Genomic DNA, 17,809 nt, shown 5'->3' with positions numbered 1-17,809 from the left:
TCCAGACGCGCAGGCTCAGTAGCTGTGGCTCACGGGTCTAGTTGCTCCGCGGCATGTGGGATCTTCCCAGACCAGGGCTCGAACCCGTGTCCCCTGCATTGGCAGGCAGATTCTCAACCACTGCGCCACCAGGGAAGCCCCCCTAGTTGCCTTTTTATAGCCACGTCCACTCCCCTCTTTCCCCCACCTTAGTCTCCCCCCACCATCCTCTCCCCCATTCTATAATTTTGTCATATCCTGAATGTTAGGTATATGGCTCCTACAGAATGTGACCTTTGGGACTGGCTTTTCTCACGAGATTCATCCGGGTTGCTGCACGCGTGGACAGCTCTTCCTCTTTATTGCCAAGAAGGATTCGGTCCCCAGTGTGGACAGATCAATTTGGTTAACCATTCACCCCTGGAAGTTCATCTGGGTTGTTTCCTATGTTTGGCCCTTACAGATAAAGCTGCTCAAGTTCAGGATTTTGTGTGAACGTAAGTTTTCATTTCTCTGAGACAAAGGCCTGGGAACGCAACTGCAGGATTTAAGGGAGCTGTGTATTTATTTAGTTATTTATTTATCTTTGGCTGCGTTGGGTCTCTGTTGCTGTGTGCGGGCTTTCTCTGGTTGTGGCGAGCAGGGGCTACTCTTCATTGCGGTGCGCAGGCTTCTCATTGCGGTGGCTTCTCTTGTTGTGGAGCACAGGCTCTAGGCGCTTGGGCTTCAGTAGTTGTGGCACGCGGGCTCAGTAGTTGTAGCTCGTAGGCTCTAGAGCGTAGGTTCAGTAGTTGTGGCGCATGGGCTTAGTTGCTCCGCAGTATGTGGGATCTTCCCGGACCGGGGCTCAAACCCATGTCCCCTGCATTGGCAGGCGGAACTCTTAACCACTGTGTCACCAGGGAAGTCCTGTATATTTAGTTTGTAAGGAAGCTGCCAGACCGTTTTCCAGGGAGGCTGTATATGTCACGTTCCCACCAGTAATGCACGTGTGATGCAGTTTCTCCATTCTCACCAGCATTTGCTTTTCTGACTGTTTTTTATTTTAGCTATTCTGATAGGTGTGTACCAATGTCTCACGGTGTTGTTTTTTTTAATATATAAATTTATTTATTTATTTTGGCTGCATTGGGTCTTTGTTGCTGTGCGTGGGCTTTCTCTAGTTGTGGCAAGCGGGGGCTACTCTTGGTTACGGTACATGGGCTTCTCATTGCAGTGGCTTCTCTTGTTGCAGAGCACAGACTGTAGGCACGCAGGCTTCAGTAGTTGCGGCACGTGGGCTCAGTAGTTGTGGTTCGCCGACTCTAGAGCACAGGCTCAGTAGTTGTGGTGCACAGGCTTAGTTGCTCCGTGGCATGTGGAATCTTCCCAGACCAGGCTTGAACCCGTGTCCCCTGCATTGGCAAGCGGATTCTTAACCACTGCGCCACCAGGGAAGTCCCTCTCACTGTGGTTTTAATTTGCATCTCTGACAAGGATTTGGACCATCCCCTCCTGTGTTCAGTTGCCATCTGTGTGGCCTCTTCGGGGAATGTCTGCTCGTGTCTTTTGCCCATTTTCTAATTCAATTGTTTGCTTTTCTACTACTGAGCTTTAAGAATTCTTTACATATTTTAGATACTAGTCTTTGGTTGGATTTGCGGTTTGCAGAGATCTTCCCCCAGCCTGCAGCTCGTCTTTTCAGCCTCTGAACAGGGTGGGTTTTGGGTTTGTTTCTCTTTTTAAACTTTTTACTTCTGAATAATTTCCAACTTACAGAAGTTGCTAGAATAGTACAGAGTCCCTAGATACTGCTCACCCAGATTCCCCAAGTATTAACATTTTACCATCTTTTCTTATTCTATTTTTTGTTTTTAATTTTTGGAACCATTTGAGAGCAAGTTACAGACACGATGCCCATAATCTCTCTTTTTTTTTTTTTTTTTTTGGCAGTACACGGGCCTCTCACTGCTGTGGCCTCTCCCATTGCGGAGCACAGGCTCCGGACGCGCAGGCTCAGCGGCCATGGCTCATGGGCCCAGCCGCTCCGTGGCATGTGGGATCTTCCCAGACCGGGACACGAACCCGTGTCCCCTGCATCGGCAGGCGGACTCCCAACCACTGCGCCACCAGGGAAGCCCCTGCCCATTATCTCTTAATGCTCACCTGTGTATTTCCCGAAACAAGCACCCACATAATGTTCAAAATCAGGATGTTAATATTTATATGATACTGCCCTTTACTCACAGACCCCAGAAGAGTTTCACAGATTGCCTCAATAATGTCTTATCCAGAAGCCAATCTAGGATTACACGTTGGATTGTTGTCACTTGTCCTTAGTCTACTTAATTTCAAAATCAAAATCTTTCTTTGTGGTTTTGTCACTTAGGCTCGAGAAAGCTTTTGTTCCACACTTTAGTTTTTTGGGGTTTTTTTTTTGCGGTGCGTGGGCCTCTCACTGTTGTGGCCTCTCCCGTTGCGGAGCACAGACTCAGCGGCCATGGCTCATGGGCCCAGCCGCTCCACGGCACGTGAGATCTTCCCGGACAGGGGCACGAACCTGTGTCCCCTACATCGGCAGGCGGACTCTCAACCACTGCGCCACCAGAGAAGCCCTCCACACTTTGATTTGACAGAGTCAGCACCTTGGAATTCAGGGAGGAAGACAGAGCAAACAAAACATGTGTATCAGATGGGCAAACTGAGGTGGGCAAGTGGAGGGGCTCAGTCCGAATGGTACAACTGGCCAACAGTGTGGTTTCCAGGCTCACTAGCCCCTTCCCAAGACCACATAGATCCTAAGCTAGGACTCTGAATATCTCTGTCAGCTGACAAGGCAACCCAGAAAGTCAGAAGACGAGAGGATCACTTTTGAAAAATCTAATTTAAAACCTGATTTTAGGGCTTCCCTGGTGGTGCAGTGAATCCATCTGCCAATGCAGGGGACACGGGTTTGAGCCCTGGTCCAGGAAGATCCCACATGCCGCGAAGCAACTAAGCCCGTGCACTACAACTACTGAGCCTGCACTCTAGAGCCCACGAACCACAGCTACTGAACCCAAGTGCCACAACTACTGAAGACTGCGCGCCTAGAGCCTGTGCTCCGCAACAAGAGAAGCCACCTAATGAGAAGCCCGTGCACCGCAGTGAGGAGTAGCCCCTGCTTGCCACAACTAGAGAAAGCCCACACGCAGCAACGAAGACCCAGTGCAGCCATAAATAAATAAATAAATTTATTTTTAAAAATCTGATCTTAAAAATCTTTACCTTTAGGGCTTCCCTGGTGGCGCAGTGGTTGAGGGTCCGCCTGCCGATGCAGGGGACACGGGCTCGTGCCCCGGTCCGGGAAGATCCCACATGCCGCGGAGCGGCTGGGCCCGTGAGCCATGGCCGCTGAGCCTGCGTGTCCGGAGCCTGTGCTCCACAACGGGAGAGGCCACAACAGTAAGAGGCCCACGTACCGCAAAAAAAAAAAAAAAAACTTTACCTTTAGAACTGGTCTTTCTTTATATTTCATGGCTATGATATTTTTGAAGTGCCTTTGTAAAATATCCCTTAGTTTGGGTCAGTGCCTAGATTCCGCTTCTGCACTTTTGGCAGGACTATATCAGAAGTTATGGCGCTTTCTCCTCGGTGCATCATATCTGGAGGCACGCAACATCTGAAGTTCCAGCGCTGGTGGCAGTAACGTTCATCACTCAGGTAAGGTCGCGTCTGTCAGGTTTCTCCATTGTAAAGCTAATCAATAAGAATTTGAACTCACTAGTGAATAAGGGATAATTAGTAAACACTCGGTGAGGAGAAAAGTGGAATCTATGTAAATATCCTGTTTCCCATCAGCCTTTCACCAGCGGTTTGAGCCTTTGTCATTGATTCTCCCCTGAATCGGTTATTAATGTGCTGCTTGCCAAATGGAAGTTTTCTGATTCCACTATTGCTTCTACATTTAAGAGTCGGCTTTTTCTCCCATTTATGTATTCATTCATTTATTTATATCATGAGTTATTTATACCATAAATAAAGATAACAATCCATTACTCTCTTTATTTTGTTGCTCAGATTGTTCTCGATTTGGGCAGCAGGAGCCCTTTCGAGCTACTTCCCACCTTTTGACACCCCCATCGTTCTTTGAAGCTTCCTTACCTTCTGCCACCCCAAGACGTTCCATTTGGAGATTCCCTGCCCCAGCCCTGAAAGCAGCCATTTCTCCAAAAAGCACTGGTTCCTTCTAGTGGATAAGGGCGTTTAGAAACCAAGATCTGGGCACTAGGTGTGCTCGTTGCTATTGTGATTGCACTGTTTCTGGGTCCTTTTGGCAAACAGAGCCAAGAAACACACACACACTCACACACACACACACACACACACACACACACACACCTACATCTATATTAAAAAACATGAGTTCATACCAATACCACAATTGTAATCTAGCTCCATGGAGCTGACTCTAGGCTTCCTCCTTCCCACATTTGAAATTCCCTTCTCCAAAGGTGAGAAGCCTGGCTTCTCATCTTCAAGTCACGTACGTGACTGCTCTGCCCTGTGTCTAGCTCTCCAGCCACATGCCTGCGTGGGCCAGTTCCTTGGCCCCGACTAAAAGGAATGGAAAAGAAAAAGTGAAGAGCAAAGCAGAGAAGAGTGTATTACCCTTCTGCTGCTGCTGTAACAAATTACCGCAAACTGGGTGGCCTTAGGACAACAGGAGTCTATTCTCTCACATTCTGGAAGCCAGAAGTGCAAAATCAAGGTGTCACCAGGTTGCTTCCTTCTGGAGGCTCTGAGGGAGAATCTGTCTGTCCCGTACCTTTTCCGGCTCTGCTGGCTGCTGACAACCCTTGGTGTTCCTTGGCTTGTGGCTACGTCACTCCAGTCTCTGCCTCCATCATGTGTCTTCTCCCCTCTGTGTGTTTGCATGAAGAATCCCTCTTCTTATAGGGACACCAGTCACTGGATTAGAGCCCTGGTTTATGACACTGACTTCCTGTTCTAGTTCAGTCGCCAACATGATCACAGGCAGGCTAACTAATCTCACCTCGATCACATCTGCAAAGGCCCTATTTCCAAGTAAGGTCACATTCACAGGTATGGGGGTTTAGGACTTGGACAGTTCAGCCCACAGCACGGTGGAACCTGTATTTGTGAGAAGCCCAGGGGCTGCACTGGTCTCGCAGGACTGCTGCACAGTCACTGCTGTACCGTCTCGCAGGACTCCTGGGCTTGGCGTCTGAGTTCAGTAGGAGGAGGCCCTGGAACCAGAGGGCAGAGGGGGAGCCTTGGGGCAGGGCTTTGGGAGGAGCCAGAGGAACCACGGGCAGCGCGCACCTGGAGCGCTGGAGATGAATGGGGTGGGCTGTGGGCAGGGCGGGCAGGGCGTGGGAGTCCCGTCTGGGACAACGTTGATCACTCTGCCTGTAGCCTGGGAAGTGCTGGCTCGGGGACCCTCCACTCCGCAGCCCGCCTTGAGCCCCAAGCCCCAGGAGGGAAGTTGTGTCTTGGTTCTTTCAGCCTCGGCGCTGCAGAGGCCTAAGGTCTGGGCCAGGGCAGGCCCGAGAGGTTCTTCCTGGGCTGGGGGAGAGGTGGGCAGCATGCTGGCCGAGGGGGTCTCTGCAGGTTCTCTCAGTCCTAGGTCTGCCCCCAGGTGTGACAGCTGAGTGGCCTTGGACAAGAGCCAATCCCTCCCTGGCTCAGATTCCTACCTGTAAGATGAGGGGCTGGACCTGAGGCCCCTAACCTGGACGGCTGCCGTGTCCCCCTCCCCCCGCATTCAGGCTCTGCGGTGGCATCAGGGCCATTTTGAAACCCATCCTGGGCCTAAAACTTAAAAGATAGCCTTGGCCAAATGAGCACGTGCACTGAGCAGAAAGATGTCGGCTGCTCAGGCCTGTTGGGGAGGAGAGGACCGTATGTCTGCTCCCCAGAGGCACTGCTAAGAGCTGCCAGCCCCTGGAGAGACTGGGGGGTCTGGAACAAGAGGCCTTGCTCTCACGTGTGTGTCGGGGGTGGGGATTGTGCTCAGGTGTTAGCAGCATCTGGAGCTCAAGAAGGAGACCAGATGATGCTGAGCCATTTGTGGGGGAGTGGGCTCTCGCCAGAGAGGTGAGGCTCAGAGCGAGATCACCGCCAGTCTGGACACTAGGACCAGCCCCATATTCTGCCCCGTGGGGGAGTGGGCTCTCGCCAGAGAGATGGGGCTCAGAGCGAGATCACCGCCAGTCTGGACACTAGGACCAGCCCCATGTTCTGCCCCGTTCATGGTTCTTTCTGGGGCCTGGATTTGGGGGAAGGGACTAGAAATGGCTGGAGCACTCCTCATCCCCGACACAGGGAGGCGCCTGCCCTCTGTGCTCATGGGTTCATTTGTTTGATGAATTTGTCATAACTTGAAAGGCTCTGGTTTATAACACTAACTTCCTGTTCCAGCTCAGTTGCCAACATAACCACAGGCAGGTTAATTGCACGTCCATCAACCCGCCTGGGGAGGTGGCCTCCCTACCATGTGGCTCGAGCTCACGCGTGGGCCTAGCCTTGGTGTGGGGAGGCCGGGCCAGCCCTTGTGACTCAGCTGTGTGAGCCTCCCAGCCATGTCCACACCCCAGAGAGCCACACCTCATGGCCCACCGTGCTCCAGAGCCCCCTTCTCCAAACTTTCCTGAGAAGTGGCCCAGATGTGGGGCACCCTCAGCGTTTGCTGGAGAGACTGAGAATTGGGACAGCCTTCTTAGAGAGTCATTTAGCGATAGTTGTCCCCAAAATGTGAGTGCTTTTAACTAGCAACTCTGCTTCCAGGGATTTTCCCAGTAGCTGAGCCCACCAGGAGCCCGGATGCGGAGCAAGGACGTTCACAGCCCCTAAGACTGGACAGGAGCTGAGCACCCAGGGGAGGGGGGGAGAGTCAGTGGCTCTGCTGTTCAAAGCTTGGCCTCAGACACTTCCCTCTACCTTTCAAACATCAGTCTCCCCATCAGTCAAATGGGCGTGTGAGCCCTGCCTCACAGATGGCAACTCCCACAGGTGCACACAGAGTGTTTGCCTCTAACTCCATCTGCTCCGGGGAAGGGACCAGGGCCAGGTTAAGGCAGGAGGCCGAAACCAGCATTTGCAGGTGTGCATGCATAAGCACGCGTGCTCATGTGTGCACATGCGTGAATATTTTAACTGGAAATTAATGTTGGGAAGGGGGAGATGGAGGCCTGTGGCCGCTAGAAATGCTTAAATTCCCTAGGCGTGGGTCACTTAATATTTCTGTCGGATGGCACAGCTCTAAAAGATGAGTCAGGGAGGAGACCGGCAGCAGGAGGACAGGATGAGGGTGTGACCAGAGGAAAGAACAGCCCTTCTCCAGGGAGAAAATCAACTGCTGTCTGAGCCCAATTTGAATTGCCCCAAACGCAGCCAGACCTCACCACAACTCAGGGCCCCTCTCCTCCTCGGAGCAGGCCTGGGACCCTCATCCTCCCTGACCGGCTGGCGGTCGCTCCCCCACAGCGTGTGCTCCCCTCTGCCTCCGTGAGTCCTCTCAGACTGCGTCCTCGCCTTCCACCCAAGATGGGGAGAGCAGTCCACTTGCCAGGGCCAGTGAGGGAGTTGGTGTCCAGGTGCTGCCATAATAAATGACCAAAAACTGGGTGGCTTAAAATAGCAGAAATGGATTCTCTCAGTCCTGGAGGCTGGGAGTCCGAACTCCAGGTGTCTGCAGGGCCACCTCCCTCTGAAGGCGCGAGGGCACGTCCTTCCTCATCTCATCCAGCTTCTGGGGGCCCCACAAGTCCCTTGGCTTGTGGCCACATCACCCCAACCTCTGCCCCCATCTTCCCATGGCCTTCTTCTCCTGCCTCCCAAATCTCCCTCTGCTTCTTTCTTTTTTATTAACTAATTAATTAATTTTATTTATTTGGCTGCGTCGGGTCTTAGTTGCGGCACGATGGCTCTCTAGTTGTGGCACATAGGCTCCAGAGCGCATGGGCTTTGTTGCTCCGTGGCACGTGGGATCTTGGTTCCCTGACCAGGGATCAAACCCACATCCCCTGCATTGGAAGACAGATTCTTAACCACTGGACCACCAGGGAAGTCCCTCTTTGCTTCTTTCTTGAAAGGACACTTGTCATTGGAGTTAGGGCCCCTCCTCATGAAGGATGATCTTGTCCTGAGAGCTTCACCTCAGTTACATCTGCAAAGACCCTTTTTCCAAACAAGGTGCCATTCACAGGATCTGGGTGGACACATCTTTGGGGTGCCCGCATCCAACCCACTGCAGTGGGATTACCAAGATATCACAGGCTCAGGAACAGAGCTGCTCCTGGCCATATGGTTAAGAATGTGTGCTGTGGGGACTTCCCTGGTGGCTCAGCGGTTAAGGATCCGCCTGCCAATGCAGGGGACATGGGTTCGAGCCCTGGTCCAAGAAGATCCTACATGTCGCGGAGCAACTAAGCCCATGCGCCACAACTACTGAGCCTGCGCTCTAGAGCCCATAAGCCACAACTACTGAAGCCCACGTGCCACAACTACTGAAGCCCATGCGCCTAGAGCCCATGCTCCGCAACAAGAGAAGCCACAGCAATGAGAAGCCCGTGCACCTCGATGAAGAGCAGCCCCCGCTCGCTGCAACTAGAGAAAGCCCACACACAGCAATGAAGACCCAACCCAGCCAAAGATGAATAAATTAATTTAAAAAAAAAAAGAATGTGTGGTGTGGGGTCTGAGAGCTGTGGGCAAGCCACCAAATTCCTTAACCAAAATGCCAGGCGTGAACAAGCCTGCAGTGGGGGCTGGGCCTGGCCCAGGGGGCCCTTCAGCGACCATGACTGTGGTTCTGACCGAGAAGGAGAGTGAGGAGAATGAGCACATGGGAGGCCCTCGTCCACAGACACTCCCCGCCTCTGGGCTTCCCTGTGTCACCAGGGCCGCCCCAACACCCACCTGGCTCCTCTAATCCCCACCTAGAAAGAGTCTTCCCTGTGACCGTGGGGGAACAGGTGGACTCAGAGAGGTGAAGTGAGCTGCCTGGCTCACCCAGCCAGTACCTGGCAGACCTGGGTTTGGGCCTGGGTCTGTCTGAGCCCGGGGCCCTGCTGCCTCCTGACACCAAAGAGGCATTTGTCTGGGGGTGGAGGCCCTGCAGCTCCCGCTGGGCACACAGGAAGTGAAGGGTCCCTTCCCATGTCATTGGAGGGCTTGGGCCCTGTGGATGCTAGGCTGCTCCTCAGAAACTAGAGCAGGAAGGGCCTCAGGAGTGTCCCAGCAGGAATGGGATCCAGGGCACACGGCAGGCCTGTGGGTGTCTGGTGTGGTGTGGGCCCTGGGTGTGGTCTTGCATGATGTTCGATGGGGGACAGGGGCACAGGTGTGGGTGCCCACGGGGGCCACATATGGCCCGGACAGCTTGAGACATGAGGGGTGTATGGGGTCAACCTCCTGGCCACACAGAGGAGGGCAGGGTTGGCTGGGGCCTGGGGCAGCCTCTCTCCTTGATCAGCGAGGGATGGATGGAGCAGGCAAGGCCTGGGAGCCACTGGCCTTTTTGCTGCAGATATGCCACTCAAACCTTTGAACTTTGGACCTCGGGTTCATTAATAATGTAAATCACCCAACAGGAGAAAGAAGCAGGAACTGGGCTGGGCCTGGCCTGCCAGGTGTGCCATCTGCCTGCCCCCCACCTTAGGGCAGGACCCCAACCCTGTTCTCTCCCAGGCACCCTTGCCTCTGGCTCAGCCCATTCCCCAGGGACCCCATTGCTCAGCCTTGGCCTTCCCACCAGAGGCCTTCCCAGGTGAGGAAGGCTGTGGGCACCTGGAGCCAAGGTAGATGGAATGTGAGAGCCCCTCCCCGTCCCACCCTACCTGCTTCTAAGGGCTGGGCCCAGCGTGGAGGGGGACAGCCCCCCAACATTTCTCAGAGCCCCCCTTGGCCATGTGGACTCTGGTCCACTCTGTTTGTCCTGAGCCAGAGGCCAGTAGCGGCCCTCTCTGAGGCTTGTCCACCAAAACCCAAATCCTGCATTTCCTGAGGTTTGTGGGGCTGGGTTGGGGGGGCAGGTGGGCAGCAGCCTTAGCTCAGGTTGGGGTGGACGGCCTGCGTCCGGGTGCCGGCTCCCCTCCTTTCTGCCTGTGTGAGCGGGAGTGGGGATAGGGATGGGGAGAGGGGGGAAGCAACCACCCCAACCAGATGGCTGGGGGAGCGCTGTGTCCTGCGTGCCTCTCAGCGGTGGATCCTGACTCCTGAGTGAGCCTTTCCAGAGGCCCCTGACCCTGCGGGGGAGCCTGGTCTCAGCCCAGGGGACTGGGTCCCACATAGCCCACCATCACTGGACACCCAGTGCCCTCGGCCATAGCATAGCATGTTCAGGGTGTGGGCCTCTGGTGGGCAGGGGCCTAGCCGCCCAGGGCTCACCATACTGTGGGTGTTCAGGAGACAAGCGCTCAGTCACCAGCTGCACCCCAGCTTTGGGGGAGTGAGAAGGACTTCTGGGGGCTGGTCTGCGTTTCTCCTGGATGCTGTGGACTGAGGAGCACAGAGCTAGAGCAGATGGCACCCTCCCTGAGTCCAGCTGGTGGCCTCCATAGGGCCTGGGGGAAGAGGTAGGGCAAACTGAGGCACCCCAGGGCCTATGACCTGTGGGGCGAAGCCGGGGCCTCGGGAGAACCATGACCACTGAGCCAGGGCAGATTCACAGGGCAGCCAGTGAGGGAGTGGGCGCCCCAGGTCTCCCCAACAGAGTGGCTGCGGGACGGCATCCTGTCACCTCCACTGCTCACTGCGGTACGGCCCCACTGTCACCTCCACTGCTCACTGAGAGGGACAATGCTTAGTCACTGCCTAGCCCAGACCCACTGCAGCGGATTCAAGCCATCAGGCCCGCAAATAACCCTCGGCCCTCCCCACCTCCATCTGCCTTTTCTGCCTCTTGGAAGTCCCTCCTGACCCATGCCTTCACTTGCTGTGGAGTCACTGCAAGGTCCTCCGGCTTCCAGGGGAGGCTCTCTAGCAATTCTCCCCTCTGTACTTGGGTCTCCCTGCTGTCCCCAGCGGGGCTGAGATCCAAACCTGGCCAACGGATGCCTAGTATGTGGCGCCCACCTCTGGATGACCAAAAACTCCTCAGAAGCAAAGCGCATGCCAGAGCCAGGCCAGGACTGGGATGCTGCCATGTGCAGCTCCTGTTCCCAGCTGGACCTGGTGTGGGAGTATTTCTCAGCCTTCCCCCCCACCTGGGTCCCCTCACCCAGGGCCACCCTCTCATCTCCCCCAAAGACTGCCGCTATTTAAATCGGGAAAATATTGGGTTTAACAACGTTGTTTTGAACCTTGGGACTTGACACGGATTTTTAACCCTTGTCCTGTGTGCCCCCTGGACCCCAGCCACAGAACTGGGGAAAGACAGTGCATCCAACACCCACTCCAGGGTTAACGGAGGCCAAAAAGCAGCCACTCTAGTTCTGAAGCACCCCCAGCCCCAGGCGCTGATCCCTGGTCCCGTGGTCACCACGGGAGTGTTGGTGCAGACAAAGCTGTGTTCATCCAGCCCTGGGTTTGATGATAGCAGCACAAGGACCCCATTCTCTGCTGTCCCCAGCTGCATTCCCTCCCCAGTGAGCCTGACATCCCGGGAGGGCCCCTGAGGGTGCAGGCTCAGCTGCTGGGGCTCCAGGAAATTCACAAGGGGCCTGCACTGGGGAGCCCGTTCTGCCTGAATGGTAAAGACAGCTGCAGGTCGGCTCATCACGTCTTCAGTGGGAAGCTGCCCACATTTTTACAACTGATTTTTGAACCTAAAAGTGGAGGTTCACATCCAGCCTGTTAAACGTAATCTTGTTGGTTTCAGTCCAATGTGACCTTCTGGAATCTGGCTTCCAGATTCTTGCCATATATCAGCAGCTCTTCCCAGCTGCAGCAATGGTGACCTGCCTTGCTGTACCTTCATCCCAGTGACTCAGACAGGCTGGCCTGGCAGAGCCTGCAGAGGGGGCTTTCCAGGGAAAACAGGGCCCTGGTGGCACCCTTCTGTGTGTGCTGCAGCCCAAAGCACCCAACTGTGGTCATGAGGCCCACATTTTTCTGTTCTCCATCTACAAGGGTAGGAGGCATGTGGAAGTCAGGACACAAGTCTGCCCCCATGAGTCTTGGGGCTGTCAGGGACCCAAGACCAGCCAACCATGTCCTGACTTTGCAGAAGAACCTGGGGCACGGGTACCTAGCCCTTGGGTGAGAACATAGAGTTATTCACTGTCTCAGTCTGTTTGCCCATCTCTAAAATGGGCATGAACATCACTACATCTGCATCCCAGTCTGTCCAGAGGATTAAGTGGGTGTTAAGGACACCATCTGGCACCCCAACGCACATGTTGTCATCTAGGCCAAAGAGGTAGACCAGTAGAGTTGCCCAAAGCCTGCCCTCTGAATCGAAGTCTGGGCCCCAACCAGGACTCTGTCCATCCCCTGGGGCTGCCCCTTATGGGGGAGGCGGGCGGCAAGGCAGCAAGGCTACCTGGTGGGGCTGTGTTCTCTCTTGGGAATATTGGCAGTTCTTTCTCCCATTGGCCCCACTGGGGGTCCCTCATTCATTCTCTCTCTGAGAAGCACCCCCCTCAACCCCCACTTGTTAAAAGGCAGCTCCTCAGCCCCAGCTGTGTACCCCAGCAGGACAATGTAACTTGTCCAAGCCTGGAGGTCTCAGGCAGCACGTAGCCAGTGGTTGCTAAGTGGGGACCTCCTCCAGGCCAGCGGGCAGGGCAGGGAGGGTCATGGTATAAATTTTGGAGGTGGAGGAGGGTGGGGGGCAAGTGCTTCGAGAGGCCATGCGGCTGCCCAGAGTCCCTGGCGTGACCTTCCCAGCCAAGGGGACAAAGGCTGGGAGGACTGGCGGCGCCTTTAAGGACGTGGCGCGGCGGGGTCAGTGACTGAAAGGGCCCGGGGCGCCCCCGGCGGGTACCGTGCGACGGGCGGCGGAGAGCGGGCTCTCTCGGCCAGAGGCCCCAGGAGTGCCCTGCGTGGTCGCTTGCCCTCTTTTCCCCACTTCCTTGGGGTGGGGGCTGGGTGGCCGGGGTCCTCCCCTCTTCTCCCGGCGCCGGTTCGTCTTGGTGGGGGCGGGGAGCTCCGCGCTGGATGCGAGGGGTGGGGAGGGCCGGGGGCGCGTTGGCGCCCCTATTCCGGCCCGGGGCCCTCCGAGCAGGAGAGAACGAGGTGCTTCGCTCTCCTCTCTGACCGGGGCGCGTGGAAAGGATAGGAGATTCCGCCCGAAACCCGGCGGAGAGTCGGCGGGCCGCGGGAGATGGGGGCCGGGGCGAGGGTCGCGGTCCCTCCCCCAGTACGCCGGCCAGGAGCCTGAATTCGGGAGGAAGCATTGGCGCGGGGCTTCCGAGCGCACCAACTAACGCGACCACTCGGCCTCTTGTCCCCCAGCCCCTCCCCGAAGGCGCGGAGAGCCGGCGTGAGGGAGAGAGATTAGATTTCGCTCCGCTCTCATCAATTTTCTGTTTAATGTCACCGGGCCCCATTGTGGGAGAGGGAAGCACGTCACCCAGGCCATAAATTTGCGATTATGGCGCCCCCGGCCGCCCTCCCATTCTAGGGACCGGGCGGACTCGGGCGAGCAGATCGGACACCGGCTGCCCGGACCGGAGCCGGAACCGCTTTGGAGCCGCCAAGCGGTAGGTGCTGTGCCCCGCTTCTCCTGACGCGGGTCAGGAGCGCCCGGCTCCGCCCGCCCTGCGGCGCAGTTCCAAAGGGCTTTTGTCTCTGGCTGGGATGTAGGGACGCTGATTTTTCCTCACCCGCCTCGGGAGGGTTTTTGCATCGAAAAATCCTCCTATTAAAAAATACAAATGCAAGCTAAACAAAATCAATTCTGGTGGAAAGAAAAACCCATGTTTGCGTCTGCGCTTCCACCCGCAAGAGCAGAAATCGGCCGGCCAGCCTTGGGGTGTGCTTATTGAAATGGACCTGGGCCCAGAGCCTGCCAGAGACCCAGTCCTGGTGGAATGTGCTCAAAAAGGCTCTGGCAGAAGTGGCGGGGGGGAGGCGGGGGGCGGGGGGGTTGGGGGCAGGTAGCACAGAGCCCGGCTTGGTGCTGGCCCCAGGGTAGACTCCTCTGGCCATCCTGTTTCGAATCGTTGGAAGAGGGAGTTTTCTGGGGAGTCACCCTTTGGGACACTTTCCTGCCCCCCGCCATTACCGCCTGTAGTGGGTATTGATGAATCATGAATTGGGGTGGAATATGTATTTGTACAGGTCAGAAGAAAACAGACCTATTGAATGATGTTTAATTAAATGGCTCGACTGTCCTGTAAGAGGCGGTGGCCAGAGGCGGTGGCCGTGCTTAGGCCAGGCCTGATCAGTGGTGGTGTAGCTGAGCCCGCCAGACCCGCTACCTGCCTCTGAGGACTGGGGGGAAAGGGCTTTGCTGCAGGCCCTGGCTGCTCTGTGGGAATTTTGATGGGAGTAATTTATTTTTGGTCTATATATGCCACGGGTAACCAGGCCAAGGACTCAACACCCACCTTCCCCAGAAATAAGAGACAGGAGGAAAAGGTGTGTTTGTTGCCTTCCCAGCCCTCATGCCCAGCCCTGGGTTCCTCCCAAAGGCAGCCTGGGGAGGGAGCCCCCAGACTTGGTCATCAGACACAGGAGAAAGTCCTAGGGCTACAGGACAGGATGGGGGTGTGACTCAGCCCAAGGGCAGGAGGTTTGTGGGGTGGGGGCCCAGATTGCTGGGCCCGGGTGTGAGTGGGGAGCTTGGCAGGCACCACTTTAGAGCAGGAAGAGAACTGGAGGGTGGGGTGTGTGGCCCCTGAGACAGGAACCGCCCAGGCCTCCATTTTGCATGTCAGAAGCAAGTCTGAATGGGCAGCCCTTTACCCTCTGGAGCCCGCTGCTGGGGCAGATTTGGGAGGGGGAGTCTGCTGGGGGCTGGGGCTTCTCCAAGTCTGGGAATTTGAAGAAATCCAGCGGGGAAGCTGACTTCCAGGTGGAAGGGGCAGATGCCGCTCCTGCCGCCTGGGCCCTGAAATTGGTGCTCAGAGGAATTTGCTGGACAGAGTGGTGGGGGTGGGAGCTGATGAGCTGCGGCCCAGCAGATTAGGGGTTGCCGGTCCCAGTCCCTGTCCTTCAGGTTCTACTCCTGGCCTGGTTGGCCTGCTCTGGCTCTGCCGGGGCCAGCTGGATTTTAGCAGGGGAGACCCTGACACCCAGCCTGCGCCCCTCTCCCAGGGCCCTCCCGCCAGTGTGAGACCAGGCCTGGGAAGTCCGGCCCTGGAGGCCCTGTCCAGACATACTCTGACAGTGACACGTGGAAACACACCCAAACACAGCCGTGAATGAGCAGAGCAGCCTGGGCAGCAAGGCTTACTCGGCACTTCCCGTGGCTGGGCTCCGAGGACGGGTGTGGAGGGAGGCAGGTGTCTTTTCAGGGAGGGTGGCAGCCAGGGTCTGGTTGGGGGTGTGCCTGGAAGCACCAAGTACCCTGTAACCCACCCCTCATTAGGCCCTGCAGAGCTTTTGTCCCCAGGAGGGGCAGTTCCTGCCACTGCCATCCGCCCCTATACCCGCAGGCCGGGTCTGGGCTCTGGGCAGTGGGGCCCTTCCTTACAAGCAGGAAGACAGAGGGCCCAGTTTGGGTCAGCCGCCTGCGAGGAGATGCCTCAGTGCATCACCCCCAATTTCAGCATTAGAGGGTGAGTATGGGTCCCCAGAGAACCTGCTTCCCTCTCCCTCCCATTGCCTTCCGCGGCCACCCCCAGACTTCCTGTGGGGAAGGAGCAGTGCTGGCCTTTGGGGAGGGCAGCCTGGCACCAATGATTCTTTTCAAGACTCCCCGACAAGTCCCCTGCCTTCCTCCGGCCTAGATGAGAAAGTGACTGGGAGGCTGGAGGGACAGGACAGAGGGGAGTAGGGAGGGCAGTGGGGAGGCTCCCCTTCCCCCCTCCCCTGGGGTCTCAGGAGTCCCCCACTCCCATTATCCCCTTTAACACTAATAACAATCACCCTGTCACTAATAAAAGGTCAGGGAGGAGCCTGGCAATGGGATGCTCCCACCCATTTATGAAAATCACTTCAGTTTAACCCAGATGGGCCTCCTGGTTGATAACCTCACACAGCCAGCACCCTGAATTATACCTTCCGTGTGAACACACCGGCTTATATTTAAAGCAGCAGCCGCAAGTTACGACTCTGTGTTTAACAAGCACCTTTCCTGAGCGGAGGGGGCTGGGCAGCCTCCTGACCTGGTTGGACAAACCAGTAACAGAATCACACCCCCCCAGGAGGGCGGGGCCCGGGGAAAGCTGTTCATCAGCCTTCAAAGGCTGGCTCCCCTGCTGCTCTTGTTGCCTTTTAAAACTTCCAGCCACATCCCCAAGTCTGTCTTGGAGCCTGTCTGTGGCCTGCAGAGACCAGCTGTGCCTCCCTGACATGCCGGGGGCTCCAACTGAGCAGGGCTCAGGCCTCAGCATGCAGGCCCCTTGCTCGGGCCTGAGCTGGGACCTCTAGGAAGGGATTCAGCCCAGCGCACAGGGCCTGGGAAATGCTGGAGGAAGGCCCCGTGGGCGGGCTGTGTGACTGGAGGACCCTCCCGCCTGGCCTGGCTCCTGACAACCCTTCATCCTCTGTCGGCTGCTTCCCCTTGACCCTGGGCCTCAGAGCGGCCCCCTCCCCTGCTACCTAGCCCCCTGGGGCCCTGCAGGCCCTGCTAGATAATGAAGAGGCTGTGACTGGAGGCTTTGTTTTCGGTGGGGGCAGCCCCCTTCCCTTGGTAGGGGGTGTCTGGGAGATCTTTGCCTTCCTCTCCCCTCCAACATAGGCCTGCCCCAACAAAGCTTAAGCCTGCAGACAGAAGATGGGCCGAAAAGAAGGCCACCCCCGCTCTAGGCACAAATTCCCCCTGCAGCACCTTGGAGAGGACCCTCGGGGAAGGGGTGGCGGCTTCTCAACCCCACTCATAGCCAGAGCTGAGGGCACCTGGGCAGGCAGGGGCGCAGGCTGCTCTAATGAGTGCCTAGTGAGTGGGAGCCAGGGTGGGACGTGGGGGCTTCTGGGGCCTGGTCTGGGCTGGCGCCCTCAGACCTTCCCCCCACACCCCTGCCCCCTTCAGTCGATCAGCCAAAGGCCTCGGTGAAAAGAACCACCTCCCACATCTGGTGGCAGAAGACCTCCTTCAGGGGATGGGGTGGGGCCCAGCCCTGCTTCCTGGAGCTGGAGTGGTGCTGAGGCTGAGCTCCTCCAGCCCAGGCACCTCTGGGAGTGCATTTGATTTTTTCTTCTACCCCACTTACTTGAGAGGGAGAAGCAAACCCCTAATCCCTGCACCAGATGCCATGTGTGGGTGGGGTAACGCTGCCCTCCAGCTGAGGGAGGGTGGGGGGTACCATGAACCACACTGGGGCCCCAGTTCCCCGTGCTGCAGGCTGGGCAAGTGCAAACCGGTGATCCCAGAGCCCCTCCGGATGGGCCTGCCTGCGCCCTGGCCCAGCCTCTGGACCTGGCCCCCTGTGCCTCTGGTGGGAAAAATTAAGAGTCAATCTTTGTCAAGAAATTGTTTCTAATTTGCCCTTTGACTAATGGCCCAGGGAACAATGGAGAGACACCCAACACACAATTACCCAGCGCAGCTCTGCTGCTCTCTGGCCCAAGCAGGCGTTTATTCGGAGTGGCGACTAATTCACAATTTTATGTAACTCACCCAACACCTCCACCCCCTTGCGTTAAAAAATGATTAATTTCATGATTTCAGACAGAGCGGGATGGTGGTCTTTCGGGAGCAGGAGCGAGGAGCCCTGGATTTGCTGCTGCTCTCAGGGGAACAGTGTGCGGGGGCAAGTTCGGGGAGGGGCCCTAGGGCTGGGGATAGGTTGGGCGA

The sequence above is a fragment of the Phocoena sinus genome, chromosome 20 (genome assembly GCF_008692025.1).
Source record: "Phocoena sinus isolate mPhoSin1 chromosome 20, mPhoSin1.pri, whole genome shotgun sequence".
Taxonomy (NCBI): Eukaryota; Metazoa; Chordata; class Mammalia; order Artiodactyla; family Phocoenidae; genus Phocoena; species Phocoena sinus.
The sequence above is the reverse complement of the archived record's forward strand: the minus strand, read 5'-3'. Positions refer to the sequence as shown.